Source organism: Pseudophryne corroboree, chromosome 4, assembly GCF_028390025.1.
Source record: "Pseudophryne corroboree isolate aPseCor3 chromosome 4, aPseCor3.hap2, whole genome shotgun sequence".
NCBI lineage: Eukaryota > Metazoa > Chordata > Amphibia > Anura > Myobatrachidae > Pseudophryne > Pseudophryne corroboree.
In genome coordinates this window covers 859,226,716-859,252,254 of record NC_086447.1, presented here as the reverse complement: position 1 = coordinate 859,252,254, position 25,539 = coordinate 859,226,716, and the positions used below count along the sequence as shown (strand labels likewise).

The following is a 25,539-nucleotide window of genomic DNA, read 5'->3' as shown; positions in this document are numbered from 1 at the left end:
GAAACACACAGCGTCCCAGTACATTTCAAGAACTATCACAATAGCAACCCTGAAGGATTGAATTTTATGGGGATAAAAAAGATTAAAAACAACTGGAGAGGTGGCGACAAAATAACAGAAATATCTAAGGAGGAAGCAAAGTGGATTTATCAAGTTGATTCTATCATCCCCAAGGGTCTTAATATAGATTTTGACTTGGCTGCCTTTTTATAATAAATTAAAAAAAAAAAAAAAAGTATAAAAACAGTTACAATATTGCACCCCTATTTTTCCTGAGTACAGACGTATATATGCACATGTGCACTTTTGTCCACCCCCCCCCCTTTTTTAACTTTCCTTCTCTCTTTCCTCTTCTTCTATTTTTCATGTCAGACTGAATGGATTTTTTCACACATGTGAAAAATTTTTTATGCCATACAAGAGTTAAAAAAGCAATTATGCAATTAGGATCAATTAATGTAACCTTTAAAAGAGGACTACATTTTGGAAGCAGCTATCCCTGACGAAGCCCCTAAGGGGGGAAACGCGTTGGAAGCTGCACCACTGTTCTACAGCAAGTACGAGCCCAAATCTTCTACGGACCACACACACACGCCGGCTAACGTCACCGGAAGCCGGAAACCGCGAAACCGGAAGCCAGAGCGGTGCGTTCCACAGACTGCCAGCTGTGTAGAACGACGGATCACCGCGGCTCTGGGAGGCGGCTGACATTATCAGAGGGGAACGAGGACGGCAGAGACGGGGGATCCACCATACTACCAGTAACAGGTACATGAGCGCTGTAATCGGCTAAAGTGTCACCAGAAAAATAGTGGATTTACCCCCATAAAGTTATCTATATGACTGTATGCTGCGGAAAAGTTCCCAATGTGGATTAAGCTATTTACAGAGCAAAGTGTAGAAAGACAAGAGGCTGTACCGTTGGAATACTGCTATAGACTGGTTTAATAAAATACATCATAAAGCCTATTTGGCTAAGGATACCAGGTCTCAGGACAATTTTTGCCGTTGAGGCATTGACTTTTAATTTTGAATTGGTTCATTACAGAGTGGACTATATCCATTGAATGAACTTATCATTTTTTAATTTAATTTTATGCTTATTAAACTATTTTTTAACTTGATATTAAATGTTATTTTCAGTCTGACATCAGTCTTTGTCTTTAAATGTTGCGCCAAGAATTCTGCATGTAATTAATTCCAACCAGTGAGGGTACTGGTTTAATCTACGGCTGCATCATTTTGTTTGTCACTCTTGTCATACTTTCTTCCTCCTTTTTTCTTTTTCTATTCTATCTGTCTTTCTGTAGAGGAGTTAGCGCAGACAATACCATACTCCAAGGATTTTCAGTTTTCACTAAAGTCCTCTCTCTCTCTTACCAGTATGTAACCTCTTGGATTTATTCTTGAGTTTTCTTCACTTTACATACTGACTTTGTACAAATTGAACGTCGCAAAAATAAATCGCTGTTGTATTAACAAAATATTTTTTTTTCCCTAACAGGTCTACATCTTCTGCAGCTGTCCTCTGACAGAGATTTTCACATTGATTATTGAAAAGTAGACTTTTAAAACATTGAAGACATCTATACCAGGTAATTAAATCTGTACCAGGTTACACTAAGTTTTCACATTAAAAATCCATATTAGATGTGTCATAAAAAATCTACCTCTTAAAAATACATACAGTTGGGGTTGATGTAAAAATGGATGCATTTTGTGCCAAAAAGCTGGGGGGGGGGGGGGGGGGGGGGGGAGAGATAAGTTCTCAAAGATGCATTCTGCGCAGTTTGTGAAGCTGGTGGGACCTCAAGATTGACACGAGGGTAGATAAGCAGTATATGCACCTGGGTTACACCAAAGTCAAACTTTATAGAACATACACTACTGTGTGTGTGTGTGTGTGTGTGTGTGTGTGTGTGTGTGTGTGTGTGTGTATTCTGTTACCTGTTTTGTATATTCTTAATTTAGTAACAGGTTACACATATGTCACCTCCTGTGGAAGATTAAATTCCTCACGGTGGTGGGATGGTACTCACTATCTGGTGGTCCTTGACATACATGTCTGATGTGTAAATAGTATACTACAGTACATTAATGTTATATGAGGAGGAGATAATATGGTCAAAATATTAACCATGCAAAATATTTACAATTGTAAATGTTAAACCAGTATTTTAATTTTTTTAATTAGATCCAATTTTTTTTTTAATTCGAATCTCTATAATATGTTAATAACAATTTTTGTTATTACCAGGCTGGCATCATGTCTAATAAAAAGCGAACAAATAGTTCAAAGCCAGGAATAATGTTCTACTTTCACCACCAACCAAAGAAAGGAAAAACTGACATTCCACTTCAAACACAGTAAGTCAGATCTTCAAACGTGTTGTGTGTGTGTGCGTGTATATATATATATATATATATATAAAAAATCAAAGAAGATCCAAAGAAGTGAAGGCACTCAGACCACAAAATGCAGAAAGCACAAGTGTATTGGGCAAACGTTTTCAAGGCTGATGCCCCGTCATCAGGACCACACAAAGACAGGAGTTACTCCTTTCTTTGTGTGGTCTTGATGACTGGGCATCAGCCTTGAAAACGTTTGCCCAATATACTTGTGCTTTCTGCATTTTGTAGTCTCAGTGCCTCCACTTCTTTGGATCTTCTTTGATATATCGTTTTTTGCACCGGAGCAAGGTGATTTATATGTGGGTACCAGCATATTTTTTAAATCTTTTTTGCTAATTTATTTTGAAAGTGCAATGAATGTATATACTCACTATTGTGTATTAATGTAAAATGGGGAGGGGACTCTTAAAGACCAGTAGACTAGCCTTCCAAAATGTTAGCCCTAAACATCTAGTTTTTTACTTGGCTGCACTGTTCTTGTTAAGATGCCTATGCATTAATAATTGCGGCACTGTCGTAATTATTAACATTCTTATCCATTGTGAATTTTTCAGTTTTTATAAAAAATATTCCTGCTATGTACTAAGTAAACCCCCCGAAAGTTAAGTAGTAGTGATAACCGATGTCCCTTTGAGTTCCTTTGCATTTTTAAAAGATTTTTACATTTGTGTAAAAGTCATGGGGAATCTGACACTGCGCATGCGCACAGTGACCGTTTCCAGTATTGGAGCTGGCACCAGATGGAGGCTGCAGGAGAGGGATAGAAAGATCTCTCTCTTGCTACCATGCCTCCATTGGCTTTAAGAAGTTTAGATCATCTGAAAATGGTATAAACTAACATGACCAAATTCTATAAACAATGCTTTTCAGAGTTTGGTACATACAGCAGGGATCAGATTGTAGTTCCCATTGATAATAAGGACTGCGATCTGCAGTGCTAATAAACATTCAATTTCTGCATTTGATTTCTGTGAAATCAATATCTCATAACAACAATCCATAAAATTATAAATTTTCAGATATAATTTTATGGGGGGAAAAAGCTTAATAAATAAGCAACTAGATATTTTAAATTTCCGTGAGGGAGTAATTAGCTTAAATATGAATAAAAAATGTATAATTTTTTAAAAATATTGTAGAAAAATGAGCTACTGCTCTCTTTTTTTGTATGAACTTAGCACTGGACAATGAAATAGTAACTATTGACTGTGAAGAAGTTGTTGCTGAGACATCAGCTGAATCACACGATAACTCTTCAGATGAAAAGCAATATCCAGCTGTGTGGTCAAAAGAACAATTTGACGAATTCAAAAAGAAACATGAGTGGCTATTTGCGTCTAGGGGAAAACTCGGCTGTACAATCTGTGCAGAAGTTTCTAACTTAAAAATTCACGCTGCTCGAGGCATAAATATTGCTTCTCAGTGGGCAGAATGTAACATTTTACCTTTTGGTAAAACTAAGGAAACAGAGCTCACATCTCTTCGCAAAAAAATTTATATACACAAAAATAGCGCTGCTCATGCAGAAGCAGAAAAAATTCTAGAAACTGCTAGAAAAGATATTCTGCTAAACATAAATGGAAGAAGTCAAGAAGCTGCTTTTGAAATCACTAGCCGTGTATTCAGAACAGCTTACTACATTGCTAAAATGAATAGGCCATTTACTGACCATGAGAGCTTGATTGACCTGCAAAAAGTGAATGGAGTTCAGATTGGGCGTTTGCTTCATAGTAGAATGGTCTGCGGAGACATTATAGAACACATTTCGGCTGAAATGAGGAAAAAGATTGTCTCACAAATTATAACAAAAAAAACTAAGATCACTATATTAGTTGATGAAGCTACTACACTTTCTAGAAAATCAACTCTTGTTATTTTTTTAAAATCCAGTGTTGATGGTGTCATGAATCCAGTAGCATTTCCTTTGGATTTGATAGAGTTAGAAAATGCCTCAGCTGAGAGCATAAAACAGGAAATAATGAAATGTTTATTCCATCATGGTTTTACTTTCGAAGTATTGACAGAGATCTTTGTCAGTTTTTGTAGTGATGGCGCAAATGTCATGCTTGGCGTAAAAGCTGGTGTTGGACAACTCTTACAAGGAGACTTTCCCAAACTAATTCTCTGGCATTGCATGAATCACAGGCTTGAACTGGCTGTGGATCAAGCACTAGATGTTACTGGAGGTACAAATGACTTCAGGTCATTTTTAGACACCTTATACACACTTTACAGTCAGTCACCAAAAAATGTACGTGAGCTTAGTGCACAGGCTAATGAGCTGCATGTCTTGCTTAAAAAAATTGTCAGAGTTTTCAATGTAAGATGGGTAGCTTCATCGTGGAGAGCAGTGAATGCAGTCTGGCAGACGTATCCTGCATTAGCTGCACATTTTCAAAAAGCCTCACAAGACCAATCAAGGGATAGAAGGGAGCAAGTGAAATTCCAAGGTCTACATTCAAAACTGTGCTCAGTCAACTTTGTAAAAAATATGTCAATTATGTTAGATGTTCTGACTGAGCTCAAAAATTTATCAGAACTCTTACAAGACAGAAAAATGACCATTCCAAAGGCTGACAACCACATAAAAATGTATGTGCGGAGAATTGAAAGCCTAAAGAGAATACCAGGATTTCACAGTGAACAGACACAGAATGCAGAAGAGGGAATTATGTTCAAAAATACAAAGTTGACAGGCATTAGGAAAAGTCCCAAGATCAAATCCTCTCAATTCATTCAGGCTGTTGTTGACAACATGAGGTGCAAATTATTTACCACCACTGCTAATAAAGCAACAGAAAGCGTTGCAAAAGGTAGGGAAACTGCTTACCACACCCTGATTGACAGCATATCTGGTCTGAATCCTGAATCTTGGCAAACTGATTCTGATAATCCACTTTTGGAGACCAAGAGATTCGTACACTATGTGAAATGCTGAATGTCAGTTACCATGAAACACACCTGGGATTTGTGGAATATAAATGCTGCGCAGGACGGATTGTTCCCGAAAAATTAAAGAAATTAATTCTTGCAGTAGATACTCTTGCAGCAAGCAATGCTGACTGTGAGCGAGGCTTTAGTGTTATGAACAACATAATTACAGATAAGCGGACTGCACTGACCACTCGACATGTGTCGGACTTACTTTTTATTTCAATTGTTGGTCCTCCCTTCACTGAGTGGAATCTGGATGCATATGTAAAATCGTGGCTGGGCAAGGGACGGGCAGCCCAATCCGGTAAAGGCATGGCAAGACAGGAGCAAGCAAGGCAACAGGATCAGGCCTACTATAAGCAGCTGTGGAAGTGCCTTTAAATTTTAAGTTCTGTGCTAGCTTGGTAATCTGCTCCAGGAAATGGAAGGGAGTTATAGTTGGTGAGAGGATGATGGGGGTTCCAGGAGCTGTTCTTGCTGGAGTTGGCCTTCTTTCTCTTAAATAGTTAGTGGGATGTTGCATGAGTGCTCACCGTTATACCTATATGTTGTAATGTGCAGTAACAGTCTGTTTATTGGGTCCCAATGACCTAGAATATGTATCGACTACAATATATTGAAGTGTTGTAAGATAATATATCAGGTAGATTCTATGGGCAGAGCCAGACTTAGGCATTATAGGAAAATGGCTAGGGCATCTGGAATGCCTAGGGGGAGCAAGGTGCAAAGGAGATGGAAGGTGGAAGTGAAGTGCAGGTGTGGGAGATGGAAGGCAGGTGTGGGAGATGGAAGGTGGAAGTGAAGTACAGATGTGGGAGATGGAAGGTGAGAGCGAGGTGCAGAGGAGATGAAAGGTGGAAGGCAGGTGTGGGAGATGGAAGGTGGAAGTGAAGTACAGGTGTGGGAGATGGAAGGTGGAAGTGAAGTACAGATGTGGGGGGTGGAAGGTGGGAGCGAGGTGCAGAGGAGATGGAAGTGGAAGGCAGGTGTGGGAGATGGAAGGTGGAAGTGAAGTACAGGTGTGGGAGATGGAAGGTGGAAGGCAGGTGTGGGAGATGGAAGTGAAGTACAGGTGTGGGAGATGGAAGTGAAGTACAGGTGTGGGAGATGGAAAGTGGAAGGCAGGTGTGGGAGATGGAAGGTGGAAGGCAGGTGTGGGAGATGGAAGTGAAGTACAGGTGTGGGAGATGGAAGGTGGGAGTGAGGTGCATAAGAGATGGAAGGTGGGAGTGAGGTGCAGAAGAGATGGAAGGTGGAAGGCAGGTGTGGGAGATGGAAGGTAGAAGTGAAGTACAGGTGTGGGAGATGGAAGGTGGAAGGCAGGTGCGGGAGATGGAAGGTGGAAGTGAAATACAGGTGTGGGAGATGGATTGTGGGAGTGAGGTGCAGAGGAGATGGAAGGTAGAAGGCAGATGTGGGAGATGGAAGGTGGAAGTGAAATACAGGTGTGGGAGATGGAATGTGGGAGTGAGGTGCAGAGGAGATGGAAGGTGGAAGGCAGGTGTGGGAGATGGAAGGTGAGAGCGAGGTGCAGAGGAGATGGAAGGTAGAAGGCAGGTGTGGGAGATGGAAGGTGGAAGTAAAGTACAGGTGTGGGAGATGGAAGGTGGAAGGCAGGTGTGGGAGGTGGAAGTGAAGTACAGGTGTGGGAGATGGAATGTGGGAGCGAGGTGTAGAGGAGATGGAAGGTGGAAAGCAGATGTGGGAGATGGTAGGTGGAAGTGAAGTACAGGTGTGGGAGATAGAAGGTGGAAGTGAAGTACAGGTGTGGGAGATGTAAGTGGAAGCAAGGTGCAGCGGAGATGGATGGAGGGATTGAGGTGCAGGGGTGAGAGATGGAAGGAGGGAGTAAGGTACACTGATATTACATTAATTTAGACATCTGTTATATAACTTATGTTATATTAAAATGTGATTGTTTTATATATTTGTACAATTCTAGCGTACATTATTCACAATGCTGGTTAATAAAATAAAAGTTTTTTTTTGGCTCAGTCAATGCTGCACTCTTTTAATTTTTAATCCAACCTAATATTGACCTAGATGTTCAGTAGCCCTGAAGTGAGATGACTTTTCTCATAGAAACCAAGTTGGCAAAAAGCTGTTAAAATCAATAGTGAAAGTAAGGTGGTACAGCTTACAATTACTGCCACAGTGCCACCATAAACTGCACTACAGAGCAAGTCACAGTTCTCAACACTTTGCCTCCAAAGTGCAAAGAAAAGGGTCTGTGTTGTGTGACTATGCCCCCAGTGTCATGTAGCCACTCCCCCTAGCATGTGGCCACGCCCCCACATGACACGTGACCACACCCTTTTTTTTTGCACGCGCGCCTACGGCGCTAGCATCTCAGTACCCGTAAGAGAATTTTTCTACTTGCACCACTGGGTATAACGTGTATAAGCAGATCCTCTGTGGTGTAGCGTGTATAAGTGTGTCTGTGGCGTAGCGTGTATAAGCAGCTCCTCTGTGGTGTAGCGTGTATAAGTTTCTCCTCTGTGGCGTAGCGTATATAAGCAGCTCCTCTGTGGCGTAGCGTGTATAAGTGTCTCCTCTGTGGTATAACGTGTATAAGCAGCTCCTCTGTGGCGTAGCGTGTATAAGTGTCTCCTCTGTGGTATAACGTGTATAAGCAGCTCCTCTGTGGCGTAGCGTGTATAAGTGTCTCCTCTGTGGCGTAGCGTGTATAAGTGTCTCCTCTGGGGCGTAGCGTGTATAAGTGTCTCCTCTGGGGCGTAGCGTGTATAAGTGTCTCCTCTGTGGTATAACGTGTTTAAGCAGCTCCTCTGTGGCGTAGCATGTATAAGTGTCTCCTCTGTGGTATAACGTGTTTAAGCAGCTCCTCTGGGGCGTAGCGTGTATAAGTGTCTCCTCTGTGGTATAACGTGTATAAGCAGCTCCTATGTGGCGTAGCGTGTATAAGTGTCTCTGTGGCATAGCGTGTATAAGCAGCTCCTCTGTGGCGTAGCGTGTATAAGTGTCTCCTCTGTGGCGTAGCGTGTATAAGCAGCTCCTCTGTGGCGTAGCGTGTATTAGTGTCTCCTCTGTGGTATAACGTGTATAAGCAGCTCCTCTGTGGTGTAGCGTGTATAAGTGTGTCTGTGGCGTAGCGTGTATAAGCAGCTCCTCTGTGGCGTAGCGTGTATAAGTTTCTCCTCTGTGGCGTAGCGTATATAAGCAGCTCCTCTGTGGCGTAGCGTGTATAAGTGTCTCCTCTGTGGTATAACGTGTATAAGCAGCTCCTCTGTGGCGTAGCGTGTATAAGTTTCTCCTCTGTGGCGTAGCGTATATAAGCAGCTCCTCTGTGGCGTAGCGTGTATAAGTGTCTCCTCTGTGGTATAACGTGTATAAGCAGCTCCTCTGTGGCGTAGCGTGTATAAGTGTCTCCTCTGTGGCGTAGCGTGTATAAGTGTCTCCTCTGGAGCGTAGCGTGTATAAGTGTCTCCTCTGTGGTATAACGTGTTTAAGCAGTTCCTCTGTGGCGTAGCATGTATAAGTGTCTCCTCTGTGGTATAACGTGTTTAAGCAGCTCCTCTGGGGCATAGCGTGTATAAGTGTCTCCTCTGTGGTATAACGTGTATAAGCAGCTCCTATGTGGCGTAGCGTGTATAAGTGTCTCTGTGGCATAGCGTGTATAAGCAGCTCCTCTGTGGCGTAGCGTGTATAAGTGTCTCCTCTGTGGCGTAGCGTGTATAAGCAGCTCCTCTGTGGCGTAGCGTGTATTAGTGTCTCCTCTGTGGTATAACGTGTATAAGCAGCTCGTCTGTGGCGTAGCGTGTATAAGCAGCTCCTCTGTGGCGTAGCATGTATAAGTTTCTCCTCTGTGGCGTAGCGTATATAAGCAGCTCCTCTGTGGCGTAGCGTGTATAAGCAGCTCCTCTGTGGCGTAGCGTGTATTAGTGTCTCCTCTGTGGTATAACGTGTATAAGCAGCTCCTCTGTGGTGTAGCGTGTATAAGTGTGTCTGTGGCGTAGCGTGTATAAGCAGCTCCTCTGTGGCGTAGCGTGTATAAGTTTCTCCTCTGTGGCGTAGCGTATATAAGCAGCTCCTCTGTGGCGTAGCGTGTATAAGTGTCTCCTCTGTGGTATAACGTGTATAAGCAGCTCCTCTGTGGCGTAGCGTGTATAAGTTTCTCCTCTGTGGCGTAGCGTATATAAGCAGCTCCTCTGTGGCGTAGCGTGTATAAGTGTCTCCTCTGTGGTATAACGTGTATAAGCAGCTCCTCTGTGGCGTAGCATGTATAAGTGTCTCCTCTGTGGCGTAGCGTGTATAAGTGTCTCCTCTGGGGCGTAGCGTGTATAAGTGTCTCCTCTGGGGCGTAGCGTGTATAAGTGTCTCCTCTGTGGTATAACGTGTTTAAGCAGCTCCTCTGTGGCGTAGCATGTATAAGTGTCTCCTCTGTGGTATAACGTGTTTAAGCAGCTCCTCTGGGGCGTAGCGTGTATAAGTGTCTCCTCTGTGGTATAACGTGTATAAGCAGCTCCTATGTGGCGTAGCGTGTATAAGTGTCTCTGTGGCATAGCGTGTATAAGCAGCTCCTCTGTGGCGTAGCATGTATAAGTGTCTCCTCTGTGGCGTAGCGTGTATAAGCAGCTCCTCTGTGGCGTAGCGTGTATTAGTGTCTCCTCTGTGGTATAACGTGTATAAGCAGCTCCTCTGTGGTGTAGCGTGTATAAGTGTGTCTGTGGCGTAGCGTGTATAAGCAGCTCCTCTGTGGCGTAGCGTGTATAAGTTTCTCCTCTGTGGCGTAGCGTATATAAGCAGCTCCTCTGTGGCGTAGCGTGTATAAGTGTCTCCTCTGTGGTATAACGTGTATAAGCAGCTCCTCTGTGGCGTAGCGTGTATAAGTGTCTCCTCTGTGGCGTAGCGTGTATAAGTGTCTCCTCTGGGGCGTAGCGTGTATAAGTGTCTCCTCTGTGGTATAACGTGTTTAAGCAGCTCCTCTGTGGCGTAGCGTGTATAAGTGTCTCCTCTGTGGTAAAACGTGTATAGGCAGCTCCTATGTGGCGTAGCGTGTATAAGTATCTCTGCGGTATAACGTGTATAAGCAGCTCCTCTGTGGCGTAGCGTGTATAAGCAGCTCCTCTGTGGCGTAGCGTGTATAAGTGTCTCTGTGGCGTAGCGTGTTTAAGCAGCTCCTCTGTGGCGTAGCGTGTATAAGTGTCTCCTCTGTGGTATAACGTGTATAAGCAGCTCCTCTGTGGCGTAGCGTGTATAAGTGTCTCTGTGGTATAACGTGTATAAGCAGCTCCTCTGTGGCGTAGCGTGTATAAGTGTCTCCTCTGTGGTATAACGTGTATAAGCAGCTCCTATGTGGCGTAGCGTGTATAAGTGTCTCTGTGGCATAGCGTGTATAAGCAGCTCCTCTGTGGCGTAGCGTGTATAAGTGTCTCCTCTGTGGCGTAGCGTGTATAAGCAGCTCCTCTGTGGCGTAGCGTGTATTAGTGTCTCCTCTGTGGTATAACGTGTATAAGCAGCTCCTCTGTGGTGTAGCGTGTATAAGTGTGTCTGTGGCGTAGCGTGTATAAGCAGCTCCTCTGTGGCGTAGCGTGTATAAGTTTCTCCTCTGTGACGTAGCGTATATAAGCAGCTCCTCTGTGGCGTAGCGTGTATAAGTGTCTCCTCTGTGGTATAACGTGTATAAGCAGCTCCTCTGTGGCGTAGCGTGTATAAGTGTCTCCTCTGTGGCGTAGCGTGTATAAGTGTCTCCTCTGGGGCGTAGCGTGTATAAGTGTCTCCTCTGTGGTATAACGTGTTTAAGCAGCTCCTCTGTGGCGTAGCGTGTATAAGTGTCTCCTCTGTGGTAAAACGTGTATAGGCAGCTCCTATGTGGCGTAGCGTGTATAAGTATCTCTGTGGTATAACGTGTATAAGCAGCTCCTCTGTGGCGTAGCGTGTATAAGCAGCTCCTCTGTGGCGTAGCGTGTATAAGTGTCTCTGTGGCGTAGCGTGTTTAAGCAGCTCCTCTGTGGTGTAGCGTGTATAAGTGTCTCCTCTGTGGTATAACGTGTATAAGCAGCTCCTCTGTGGCGTAGCGTGTATAAGTGTCTCTGTGGTATAACGTGTATAAGCAGCTCCTCTGTGGCGTAGCGTGTATAAGTGTCTCCTCTGTGGCGTAGCATGTATAAGTGTCTCCTCTGTGGTATAACGTGTATAAGCGCCTCTACTGTGCAGTGTAATGTGAATTGATACTATTCTGTGGCCACGCCCCTATACTAAGGGGCACCAAAATATATATTCGCATACCAAAAAAATTAGCCTCAGGCTGGCCCTGGTCCCACGTGATCCAGAGAGTACTGTATCGCACCTATAGGAGTCACCTGCAGGAGTCACTGGTCGGACACTTGAGCTTCTCCCAGTCGAATTCCAAAGGGTCCAGGGGCGCTTTAAGAGAGGAGGAGACCCGTGTTCAGCCTCCTCCGTTCGGGCCCCCTCCTCTCTGCCCGGAGCGCTGACGCATGCGCAAAACTCTGTGAAAATGGCCGCTGAGCCATTTTCACTGTATTTTCACAGCGCTACGGATGCCGGCGCTGGACTCCGGAGGGGTGAGTATTTTAAAAATGGGTGCAGTGTGTGCGGTGGGGGCCCCCTCTGGACTCAGGGGCCCGTGTGCACCACACACACTGCACCCATTATAGAAACGCCAGTGAAAGGGTCCTTCCTTACAGTTTCATGTTGCTGTTGTTGCTGTCGTCCCACAGGCTCCTCTTATCTCCAGGCTCCAGATGTGTAGCAGTAAAAAGCATTGATCCTGTGAAGCCATTTACACCTTGCCACAAGATCTCCTTGGTATATACTGGACATCTTCTACCCTTGCTGGATCTGTCACTGCAGCATCCTATATCCAGAATTCCCCTCTACAACCAGTGGACGCACTTCTAAGTTGACCACCCACATGGACCGGTAATATACAGTACCACCCAGGAATACACAGCAAATAAAGTGCATATATTGCAAAGTAAATATATTTATGTTAACCCATAACAGGTTCCACCAGCTGTCTGCCCGGGCACGCCACACCAGCCTTCGGATCCCCCACTTCCGGTCGTGGCTGTCCGTCAAATTCCAAATCACTTTTTTAACAGAATGTTTTTGCAGGTTTACATTTTTGAGTAAGAGCACTGATGACTACTTTGTACAGCGATCTGGGGTCCCGGAATTCATCTCTAAGGCTCGGCAGACATTGTGCGTCAGCACTGCGTATAAAGACGCACAAATCACGCTGTGTGATACTGTGACATGAGACTACAGTAGCAGTGGAAAGCATAATATCCAGCATGAAATTTAAACCACAGCAGAGTTTGATATTGTTTTTTAAAAATGTACACCTTGGAACAAGGGTGAAGCGCATGGCAACCATCAGCATTACTGCTAGGCTAAGAAAGCCACGGATGAAAGATTTGATATGTGCTGTGACAAAGTGATGTGAGTGTACAGATGGAGCCACGCTAGTCGTGGCTCCGTCTGTGACTAGGCGCGCCCGCCTGGGCGCACCTATTCACTGTGAGCATCACCGTCTGGACAGGCATGCGCACCCGGACGGAGACGCTCCCCATTCACTTGAATGGAAAGCGTCTCCATCCGGGCAGACCCGCGTGCCCAGACAGAGAAGCTTACAATGGGAAGCGGTTCTGTGCACTCCCGGCGTGACTAGACAGATGGATTGCCTAGTAACGCCGGGAGTGCACGTGTGCGCCTCAGCCTGCAAAGATAACGAAGGCTCCATCTGTATGCAGGGCTGGTGCTAGGGTGTTCGGCGCCTCCCTGCAAACTATTAATTTGCGCCCTCCCTCCCATGTGTTTGATGGTGCAGCGGTGGCAGGTCCGTGGGGCTACTGCCAGCGGCTCTGTGCCCACAGTGCATATGCACTGTGCCAGGCACCACTGGCACGGTGTTAGTTACGGCCCTGTGCAGGGTATCTAGGGGAGGGCGGCACAGTGGCTGTGACAGAACACGTGGGGGTGGGGTCGACACAGCAACTGAGTGACACAGTGACTGGGACTGAACACAGAGGGGGGATTGTGACACAATGACATAACACAAACTGGGGGAGGGGAGTGACGTGACAGGGCACAGAGGGGGGGTGTGACACAGTGACAGAACGTTGGGGGTGACACAGTGACAGAACACGGGGGGTCATGACAGTGACAGAACACGGGGGGGGGGGGTGACACAGTGACAGAACACGGGGGGTGGTGACACAGTGACAGAACATGGGGGGTGGTGACACAGTGACAGAATACAGGGGGGTGACGCAGTGACAGAACACGAGGGGGGGTGGCGCCATGACAGAACATGGGGGAAAACACAGTGACAGAACATGGGGGGGATACACAGTGACAGAACACGGGGGGGATACACAGTGACACAGTGACACAGAACACTGGGGGGGGGGGGGTGACACAGTGACAGAACACGAGGGGGGATGGCGCCATGACAGAACATGGGGGAAAAACACAGTGACAGAACATGGGGGGATACACAGTGACAGAACACGGGGGGGGGGGGGGACACAGTGACAGAACATGGGGGGGATACACAGTGACAGAACACGGGGGGTGACACAGTGACTGAACACAGAGGAGGGGGGGTACAGCGTGACATCAGGGTGTCTGTAATATCACAAGATCCTGGAGTCTCAGTGGGTATGTTACCCTAGGAGCTTGCAGCCCGGGCCGTACCCTCCCCCTGCCGAATTGCCTGACCTGCTGTGCATCGCTCAGAGCCGCCCACTCGGGATACCAGATATCTGCCTCAGCGCTGCCTGTCTCTCTCGGCCCACAGCGGCCACCACAATGCTGGTCTACTTACTTGGGGCCAGGTGAGCGCGTTTCCCCTTGCGCGCCGATCACCGCAGCTGTAAAGACTCTGGGGGGGGCTTCATGGCGGCTGCGGAGGGGCACAGCGTGGCTGATTGCAGCAGCAGCAATATGAGGTGCTTGAGGGGGCGGTGCTTGCTGCAATCACACTGGGTGAGCTGGAGGGGTGGGTTTTGCTGAATGCTGACCTCGCCCTCTCTGGACTCCGGAGAGGACAGGGTTTGTTGTTAAAAAAAAAAAATACATATCACACATAGCTGCCGGCTCCCCCCCCCCAACATACACACGCACCCCCCCCCACACACACACACACCCCTCTCCCCCCCTCCCCACACACACACTTTTTCAATCACTCTCCCCCAACTTACCATTCTGTTTGTCCTCCTCTGCAGCCTGGTCCCATGTATCTCCGCCCCCGGCGCCATGTAGCTTCGCCCCCTTTTCGGGCTGGGCCATGGAGTGTGACATAACGCTGTCATAGGAAGGAGGAGGCTTCATCACGCTGCCGGCAGCAGCAGCAGGGTCCCAGGTGCAGCACAGGGATGCAAAGCAGGCAGAGCGCCTCTCCTACCCGGCGCCTACCTGCTTTGCATCCCTTTGCTGAGCGGGTAGTGCCGGGCCTGTCTGTATGTATGTTAAATGGGGGAAATTTATATATATATATATATATATATATATATATACATATATATATATATATATCCACACAATAAGCTACAAGAAACGATGATGCCTTCAGGGAACTATTCAAACTAAGAAAACGGGAAGTGGATTATTTGTATCATGGTCGGACCCTATCTGACTACTATCGTGCCAAACAAATACCGAGAGGGTTCTGTATACATAATGCACCTACTATTAGCAGGCACAATATTGGTTTTTGCAAAAGATAGTTCGCAGTGCTTAATAAGTGCTCCGTGGACCTTCTCCTGCTTGTAATAGAGGAGTCCACACGTGAATACAATTTAACTAAGGAGAATATAACTAAATATGAAGTTGAACATGGAACTCTACTCGCACTGGATCCATCCAGATTGACCAAACTCGGTGAACAAGTCGAACAATATCGGTTGGATCTTCTCAAATTAAAGCGCGAGAAGCTACATAAAGTACAACAGGATTATGCACAGCACCTTCAAATACTAGAGTGCCAAGGTTCCGCCGGCGAACACCAGGTACCCGTCCTGTGACGACATTGGTGATTCGGATGACTTCAATAACGCCCATGCTAATGGGTCGATTCGATCGACCCCATTAGGGGTAAAGACTCGGGCTGTGTTAGGTGCCCGAGAGGCAGGCATACCAGATGGGAGGGCGAGGCAAGGAGGAAGAATAAGGGGAAGGGGAGACCACCAAGAGCAAGGAGGACCTAATCTTCAACTTGTCTTCAAGCCCGCTATCACCCGTTGAGGTAAGCATTTTGAAAAAAGATATATATATTTTGATTGTGCGCATACATACACAGCGGAGTGTATTGTTAATCCACCAGACTATGTACGCACAGAATCAATTTCGGGCGCAAGATAGTTTTCCACAAAGCTGTATTAGAATATTATTATCATTACACACAATTAAAAACTATGCAGCTCCCACAATGTAGTCTGAAATGTCCTACTATAAGCAAATATACAATAATTTAAATAATAATTGAAACCAAGGGAGCGCAAAAATATTTCATATTTATTGTAAAACAGTGGATAAAACAATTACAAGTTAAAAAGCTAAAGATTACACTATCGGATTAGAACTCTCCAACCATATATCTTATGGGATCCCTAATATTGTGATCACACCATATATCTGTAATAATCCCTTTTTCACTTTTCTATATTAGCTGTGAATAGGAATATCAACAAGTAAAGAATGTCATTTGTATCAATTATTCCATGCGCATTTTAGACATCGTTGGATAATTACAGTCTGATTGGATGTTGAGTATTGTATGTCACACAGTCCCAGATAGTATTTAGGTTCTCACCCTTTTCAGTGCGCGGTATTGCGCTATGCTCCACCTCCGTTAACCTCAGTGTCATTTTCATTTTTCCATTTTTTATTTTTATTTTTTCCTCCAACCTATTTTTCCCCCACATATTTGCAATAAGCAAATCTTGACTTTACACTACTTATACTAATAAACGTTAACCTACTAATTGTACTACATATCCTCTCGTGATTTTTTCTTTCAACACAGCATTCCCAACATTTTCTTTTGCACGCAGGCGCAGTTGTGTAACTTTGTTAAACATAATTAAAACCATGCTATGATTGGAGGAAAGCTCTGTTAAATAAATACAAGGGCTGTGCACCACACATTGAAATCCTTCTGATGAAACCGTTATGACTTGAGAACGGAGAAACGCGTTAAGGGACAATTTAATATCGGAGACAGACTGCCATCCATTCAAAAACTCCATTCAACTGCTGCGGTGAAAGCGCCCTCCCTCCTTGCTGTTCCATATCTGCAATAGGTACCGGAGCCGTAATACCATCTAGTGACCAAGAGGTAACGGGGAAACACGCTGTTAATACCCGCCTGGTGGGTCCGTCAAAGCCTGCATTGGCCGGAGCTGATTGCTCTCAACACAGCATTAGAAACACCGGTATATGGACCTACACTCAGACACTGAGGTTAACGGAGGTGGAGAATAGCGCAATACCGCGCACTGAAAAGGGTGAGAACCTAAATACTATATGGGACTGTGTGACATACAATACTCAACATCCAATCAGACTGTAATTATCCAACGATATCTAAAATGCGCATGGAATAATTGATACAAATGACATTCTTTACTTGTTGATATTCCTATTCACAGCTAATATAGAAAAGTGAAAAAGGGATTATTACAGATATATGGTGTGATCACAATATTAGGGATCCCATAAGATATATGGTTGGAGAGTTCTAATCCGATAGTGTAATCTTTAGCTTTTTAACTTGTAATTGTTTTATCCACTGTTTTACAATAAATATGAAATATTTTTGCGCTCCCTTGGTTTCAATTATTATTTAAATTATTGTATATTTTGAAAAAAGGTTTAACATTTGTTCCTGCAAATAAGCCGAATCCTTTCCAATGGAAAGTAGATATGTTTAGACTAAACCGGACACATAAACTCAACGAACACTTTGGCAAACTACCGGATACACAATCTGGGAGCGCTCTTCCAGCCAGGGTCAGAAAATTGAGGCCCAGTTCTAAATTTGATCCTTTGTCGAATAATGCCTCCTTGAAAACGTTTAATAGATTATTAGATTCTTCGGTGAAAGAGGAGACACCCCATAGGTATAATAACCTTACCATAAATGAGAACGTTGCTCTAAAAGCACTTAGTAAGCGACAAGACATCATTATACGGGGGGCAGATAAAGGGTGGCTTCATAGTTGTTCAAGACACTGCGGACTATGTTAGTGAATGCAATCAACTTTTGAGTGACACAGATACATATTGCCAGTTAGAAAGTGATCCTACGGAGACGTATAAAAAGTAGAGATGAGCAGGTTCGGTTTTACTCGGATTTACTAGGATCTCCTTATTGGCTCTCGGATGTCACGTGTTTTGGTTAGCCAATAAAAAAAATCCAGAAAATCTAATTTTGCGACAATTCTGGCGTTAAGAGCCGAGTAAATCCGAACCCCCCCATCTCTAATAAAAAGGAACTTAAGGCATTATTACAGCTAGCACTTGATCAGGGACATACTACCATGGACATTTTTCAGAAACTATATAATTGTACCTGTATTTTATACCCTCCCTAAAATACACTAGGATGCACAGAGATCAAAGGGGAGACCGATCATTTCGGCCCGTGGTTCTCTGTGCGAGCCTTTAGTGGTATTTTTGGATGCATATTTGTAACCGTGTGTACAACCAACATTTTCCCATTTGAAAGATTCCAGTGGTCTCCTTAGGAAATTTCTTGATATTGATGTGGTACCTAGGGAATTATTAATGGCTACTATTCACGTAACTAGTCTTTATACCTGCATCCCACATGGTGAAGGACTGCAGGCTGTTAGACATTTAATCACTGGAAATATACATTATGAAGGTCCTGATGTGGACTTTTTTATTCAACTTTTGGAATTCGCATTGGTACATAACTATTTCTTATTTAATGACAAATTTTTGGGTCAAATGACTGGTTGTGCCATGGGATCGGCAGTGGCTCCGGCCTTTGCCAATGCCTACATGTGGGAGGTAGAGCGTAGACTGTTTTATGAAAACCCGAGTATAGCTAGTTGTATTTTTTTTTATTATCGCTACATAGATGATTTGTTAATTTTTTGGTTGAGCAGTGAACAAGCGCTACATGATATCATGATGCACAAAATGCGTTGAGTAGTCCCATTAAACTAACAAAGAATTGTAGCTATACAGATGTACATTTTTGGGATATTGCTATTTCACTAAGAGAGGGTAAAATTGTTTAAAATCTTTATGTTAAACCCTTGGATCGGAATATGATCCTATATAACAGTTTTCACCCCACTCCCACTATTAAGGGTTTTCCGTACTCTCAGTTCTTGAGAGTGTGTAGAATCACAAATGATGCATACAGCGTGGAAGTACAGTTGGATATCATGGAAAATAAATTTCTGACCAAAGGGTATCCATCAGCCCTAGTGAAAGCAGCCAGAATGAAAGCAGTATTACAAAAGCGAGTAGAGTTGCTTACCAGAGAGCCTATAAGAAATATATGTGATAGAATATCATGGGTTAATACCTATGATACAAAAAGCCGGTACACTAGTAAAAAGGCAAAATCTCTCTGGCCCATGATAACTTCTGATGCAGAGTTAAAAATTTTGAAGGACACATTTATTATACCCAGTTATAGGCGAAGGAGATACATTAAAGATCTTGTGAAAACAGATTTAAGTAAATTTAAAAAGCCAGCCCCTAAGCACTTCTTGAGTCGGGGCAATGGCTGTTTTAAATGTATTGGTTGTACCGCCTGTACCTATATGTCTGCCAGTGACAGTATTCTTCACCCCCATTCCGCCAAAAGATACACAATCAATTGGCCACTGTCTTGCCATTCTAAATTTGTGGTGTATGTGATTATATGCCCGTGTGGCTTATACTATGCAGGCAAAACTGAGTGCCAATTTAAAATCCGTATGGCACAACATTGACAGGCCATTAGGGCTGCCATTGAAAAGGGTACTAGTGAACAACCAGTGGCACACCACTTTGCCTTGTTGAAACATAGTATGGCCACTTTAAAATATTGCATTATAGACCATGTGCCAGAATCCCTGCGGGGTGGCAATAGAGCTAAAAAGTTGCTTCAGCTCGAATCCAGGTAGATTTTCAGATTAGATACCTTACGGCCAAAAGGTTTAAATGAGACATTGGGACTTAGTCATTTTATCTAAGACTAATTATAAAAATAGTAGTGATGTGCACCGGAAATTTTTCGGGTTTTGTGTTTTGGTTTTGGGTTCGGTTCCGCGGCCGTTTTGGCAAAACCTCACCGAAATTTTTTTGTCGGATTCGGGTGTGTTTTGGATTCGGGTGTTTTTAAAAAAAAACACCTAAAAAAATGCTTAAATCATAGAATTTGGGGGTCATTTTGATCCCATAGTATTATTAACCTCAATAACCATAATTTCCACTCATTTTCAGTCTATTCTGAACACCTCACATCTCACAATATTATTTTTAGTCCTAAAATTTGCACCGAGGTCGCTGGATGGCTAAGCTAAGCGACCCAAGTGGCCGACACAAACACCTGGCCCATCTAGGAGTGGCACTGCAGTGTCAGACAGGATGACCCTTCAAAAAAATTGTCCCCAAACAGCACATGATGCAAAGAAAAAAAGAGGCGCAATGAGGTAGCTGTGTGACTAAGCTAAGCGACCCAAGTGGCCGACACAAACACATGGCCCATCTAGGAGTGGCACTGCAGTGTCAGACAGGATGGCCCTTCAAAAAAATTGTCCCCAAACAGCACATGATGCAAAGAAAAAAAGAGGCGCAATGAGGTAGCTGTGTGACTAAGCTAAGCGACCCAAGTGGCCGACACAAACACCTGGCCCATCTAGGAGTGGCACTGCAGTGTCAGACAGGATGGCACTTCAAAAAAATACTCCCCAAACAGCACATGATGCAAAGAAAAAAAGAGGCGCACCAAGGTCGCTGTGTGACTAAGCTAAGCGACACAAGTGGCCGACACAAACACCTGGCCCATCTAGGAGTGGCACTGCAGTGTCACGCAGGATGGCCCTTCAAAAAAATACTCCCCAAACAGCACATGATGCAAAGAAAAATGAAAGAAAAAAGAGGTGCAAGATGGAATTGTCCTTGGGCCCTCCCACCCACCCTTATGTTGTATAAACAGGACATGCACACTTTAACGAACCCATCATTTCAGTGACAGGGTCTGCCACACGACTGTGACTGAAATGACTGGTTGGTTTGGGCCCCCACCAAAAAAGAAGCAATCAATCTCTCCTTGCACAAACTGGCTCTACAGAGGCAAGATGTCCACCTCCTCCTCATCGTCCGATTCATCACCCCTTTCACTGTGTACATCCCCCTCCTCACAGATTATTAATTCGTCCCCACTGGAATCCACCATCTCAGGTCCCCGTGTACTTTCTGGAGGCAATTGCTGCTGATGAATGTCTCCACGGAGGAATTGATTATAATTCATTTTAATGAACATCATCTTCTCCACATTTTCTGGAAGTAACCTCGTACGCCGATTGCTGACAAGGTGAGCGGCTGCACTAAACACTCTTTCGGAGTACACACTGGAGGGAGGGCAACTTAGGTAGAATAAAGCCAGTTTGTGCAAGGGCCTCCAAATTGCCTCTTTTTCCTGCCAGTATACGTACGGACTGTCTGACGTGCCTACTTGGATGCGGTCACTCATATAATCCTCCACCATTCTTTCAATGGTGAGAGAATCATATGCAGTGACAGTAGACGACATGTCAGTAATCGTTGGCAGGTCCTTCAGTCCGGACCAGATGTCAGCACTCGCTCCAGACTGCCCTGCATCACCGCCAGCGGGTGGGCTCGGAATTCTTAGCCTTTTCCTCGCACCCCCAGTTGCGGGAGAATGTGAAGGAGGAGCTGTTGACGGGTCACGTTCCGCTTGACTTGACAATTTTCTCACCAGCAGGTCTTTGAACCCCTGCAGACTTGTGTCTGCCGGAAAGAGAGATACAACGTAGGTTTTAAATCTAGGATCGAGCACGGTGGCCAAAATGTAGTGCTCTGATTTCAACAGATTGACCACCCGTGAATCCTGCTTAAGCGAATGAAGGGCTCCATCCACAAGTCCCACATGCCTAGCGGAATCGCTCTGTTTTAGCTCCTCCTTCAATGTCTCCAGCTTCTTCTGCAAAAGCCTGATGAGGGGAATGACCTGACTCAGGCTGGCAGTGTCTGAACTGACTTCACGTGTGGCAAATTCAAAGGGTTGCAGAACCTTGCACAACGTTGAAATCATTCTCCACTGCGCTTGAGACAGGTGCATTCCACCTCCTTTGCCTATATCGTGGCCAGATGTATAGGCTTGAATGGCCTTTTGCTGCTCCTCCATCCTCTGAAGCATATAGAGGGTTGAATTCCACCTCGTTACCACCTCCTGCTTCAGATGATGGCAGGGCAGGTTCAGGTATTTTTGGTGGTGCTCCAGTCTTCTGTACGCGGTGCCTGAACGCCGAAAGTGGCCCGCAATTCTTCGGGCCACCGACAGCATCTCTTGCACGCCCCTGTCGTTTTTTAAATAATTCTGCACCACCAAATTCAAGGTATGTGCAAAACATGGGACGTGCAGGAATTTGCCCAGATGTAATGCACGCACAATATTGCTGGCGTTGTCCGATGTCACAAATTCCCAGGAGAGTCCAATTGGGGTAAGCTATTCTGCGATGATCTTCCTCAGTTGCCGTAAGAGGTTTTCAGCTATGTGCGTATTCTGGAAAGCGGTGATACAAAGCGTAGCCTGCCTAGGAACGATTTGGCATTTGCGAGATGCTGCTACTGGTGCCGCAGCTGCTGTTCTTGCAGCGGGAGGCAATACATCTACCCAGTGGGCTGTCACAGTCATATAGTCCTGAGTCTGCCCTGCTCCACTTGTCCACATGTCCGTGGTTAAGTGGACATTGGGTACAACTGCATTTTTTAGGACACTGGTGAGTCTTTTTCTGAGGTCTGTGTACATTTTCGGTATCGCCTGCCTAGAGAAATGGAACCTAGATGGTATTTGGTACCGGTCACACAGTACCTCAATCAAGTCTATAGTTGGCTCTGAATTAACGATGGATACCGGAACCACGTTTCTCACCGCCCAGGCTGCCAAGGCCTCAGTTATCCACTTTGCAGCAGGATGACTGCTGTGATATTTCATCTTCCTCGCAAAGGACTGTTGGACAGTCAATTGCTTACTGGAAGTAGTACAAGTGGTCTTCCGACTTCCCCTCTGGGATGACGATCGACTCCCAGCAGCAACAACAGCAGCGCCAGCAGCAGTAGGCGTTACACTCAAGGATGCATCGGAGGAATCCCAGGCAGGAGAGGACTCGTCAGACTTGCCAGTGACATGGCCTGCAGGGGATGCGGTCAAGATGCCGCCGGACGGAATCCCGGCGGTCGAAATACCGAAGCCGGAATCCCGACCGCCACAATCCCGACATATTCTCCCTCCGTGGGTGTCCACGACACCCATAGAGGGAGAATATAATAGTGTGCCGAGCGTAGCGAGGCACCGTGCCCGCAGCGTGGCGAGCGAAGCGAGCCCGCAAGGGTCTGCGTTCCGCTCACCACCCGTCGGGATTGTGTGGTCGGGATTCCGGCGTCGGTATTTCGACCGCCGGGATTCCGACCGGCGGCATTTAGTACTGATCCCGCCTGCAGGACTATTGCCTTTCCTGGGTAAGGAGGAAATTGACACTGAGGGAGTTGGTGGTGTGGTTTGCAGGAGCTTGGTTACAAGAGGAAGGTATTTACTGGTCAGTGGACTGCTTCCACTGTCGCCCAAAGTTTTTGAACTTGTCACTGACTTCTGATGAATGCGCCGCAGGTGACGTATAAGGGAGGATGTTCCGAGGTGGTTAACGTCCTTACCCCTACTTATTACAGCTTGACAAAGGCAACACACGGCTTGACACCTGTTGTCCGCATTTGTGTTGAAATAATTCCACACCGAAGAGCTGATTTTTTTTTGTATTTTGACCAGGCATGTCAATGGCCATATTCCTCCCACGGACAACAGGCGTCTCCCCGGGTGCCTGACTTAAACAAACCACCTCACCATCAGAATCCTCCTTGTCAATTTCCTCCCTAGCGCCAGCAACACCCATATCCTCATTCTGGTGTACTTCAACACTGACATCTTCAATTTGACTATCAGGAACTGGACTGCGGGTGCTCCTTCCAGCACTTGCAGGGGGCGTGCAAATGGTGGAAGGCGCAAGCTCTTCCCGTCCAGTGTTGGGAAGGTCAGGCATCGCAACCGACACAATTGGACTCTCCTTGGGGATTTGTGATTTCGAAGAACGCACAGTTCTTTGCTGTGCTTTTGCCAGCTTAAGTCTTTTCTTTTTTCTAGCGAGAGGATGAGTGCTTCCATCCTCATGTGAAGCTGAACCACTAGCCATGAACATAGGCCAGGGCCTCAGCCGTTCCTTGCCACTCCGTGTCATAAATGGCATATTGGCAAGTTTACGCTTCTCCTCAGACGCTTTTAATTTTGATTTTTGGGTCATTTTACTGATCTTTTGTGTTTTGGATTTTACATATAAAAAAAAAGCCACCACAGGTATACAATGTAGATGGATGGTAGTATACTTATGGACGACGAGTGATGACACAGAGGTAGGTACAGCAGTGGCCTACCGTACTGCTATATACAGTATAATGGACCTGGTGGACACTGTCAGCAGACTGCTAAACTAGTACTACTAGTATAAAAAAAAAGCCACCACAGGTATAAAATGTAGATGGATGGATAGTATACTTATGGATGACGAGTGACGACACAGAGGTAGGTACAGCAGTGGCCTACCGTACTGCTATATACAGTATAATGGACCTGGTGGACACTGTCAGCAGACTGCTAAACTAGTACTACTAGTATTATCTAGTATTATCATATAGGAATATCCTGAATGCTTAGCCATAGGTATGTCTAGTGGAACAAAACTGCCCAGCAAGCTGTACCGAGTCTGCTAATTATCATATAGGAATATCCTGAATGCTTAGCCATAGGTATGTCTAGTGGAACAAAACTGCCCAGCAAGCTGTACCGAGTCTGCTAATTATCATATAGGAATATCCTGAATGCTTAGCCATAGGTATGTCTAGTGGAACAAAACTGCCCAGCAAGCTGTACCGAGTCTGCTAATTATCATATAGGAATATCCTGAATGCTTAGCCATAGGTATGTCTAGTGGAACAAAACTGCCCAGCAAGCTGTACCGAGTCTGCTAATTATCATATAGGAATATCCTGAATGCTTAGCCATAGGTATGTCTAGTGGAACAAAACTGCCCAGCAAGCTGTACCGAGTCTGCTAATTATCATATAGGAATATCCTGAATGCTTAGCCATAGGTATGTCTAGTGGAACAAAACTGCCCAGCAAGCTGTACCGAGTCTGCTAATTATCATATAGGAATATCCTGAATGCTTAGCCATAGGTATGTCTAGTGGAACAAAACTGCCCAGCAAGCTGTACCGAGTCTGCTAATTATCATATAGGAATATCCTGAATGCTTAGCCATAGGTATGTCTAGTGGAACAAAACTGCCCAGCAAGCTGTACCGAGTCTGCTAATTATCATATAGGAATATCCTGAATGCTTAGCCATAGGTATGTCTAGTGGAACAAAACTGCCCAGCAAGCTGTACCGAGTCTGCTAATTATCATATAGGAATATCCTGAATGCTTAGCCATAGGTATGTCTAGTGGAACAAAACTGCCCAGCAAGCTGTACCGAGTCTGCTAATTATCATATAGGAATATCCTGAATGCTTAGCCATAGGTATGTCTAGTGGAACAAAACTGCCCAGCAAGCTGTACCGAGTCTGCTAATTATCATATAGGAATATCCTGAATGCTTAGCCATAGGTATGTCTAGTGGAACAAAACTGCCCAGCAAGCTGTACCGAGTCTGCTAATTATCATATAGGAATATCCTGAATGCTTAGCCATAGGTATGTCTAGTGGAACAAAACTGCCCAGCAAGCTGTACCGAGTCTGCTAATTATCATATAGGAATATCCTGAATGCTTAGCCATAGGTATGTCTAGTCACTAGTGTATTAAATATTAGCAGATTTATTCAAGTTTTATTTGTAGTTATTTGGGGAATGTGTAATGGTTTCATCCCTACACATTATTTGTTTGTTTAA

The 25,539-nt window shown here is 44.9% G+C and overlaps 1 long non-coding RNA gene across 1 annotated transcript; it reads left to right on the top strand.

Annotated features, from left to right (window-relative positions):
• The first annotated feature begins 1,508 nt into the window (after positions 1-1,508).
• Positions 1,509-12,244, top strand: LOC134911842 (uncharacterized). Its single transcript, XR_010176889.1, has 3 exons — positions 1,509-1,595; positions 2,258-2,367; positions 12,048-12,244. It is a non-coding gene; the product is annotated as an uncharacterized LOC134911842 (long non-coding RNA).
• The last annotated feature ends 13,295 nt before the right edge of the window (positions 12,245-25,539 follow it).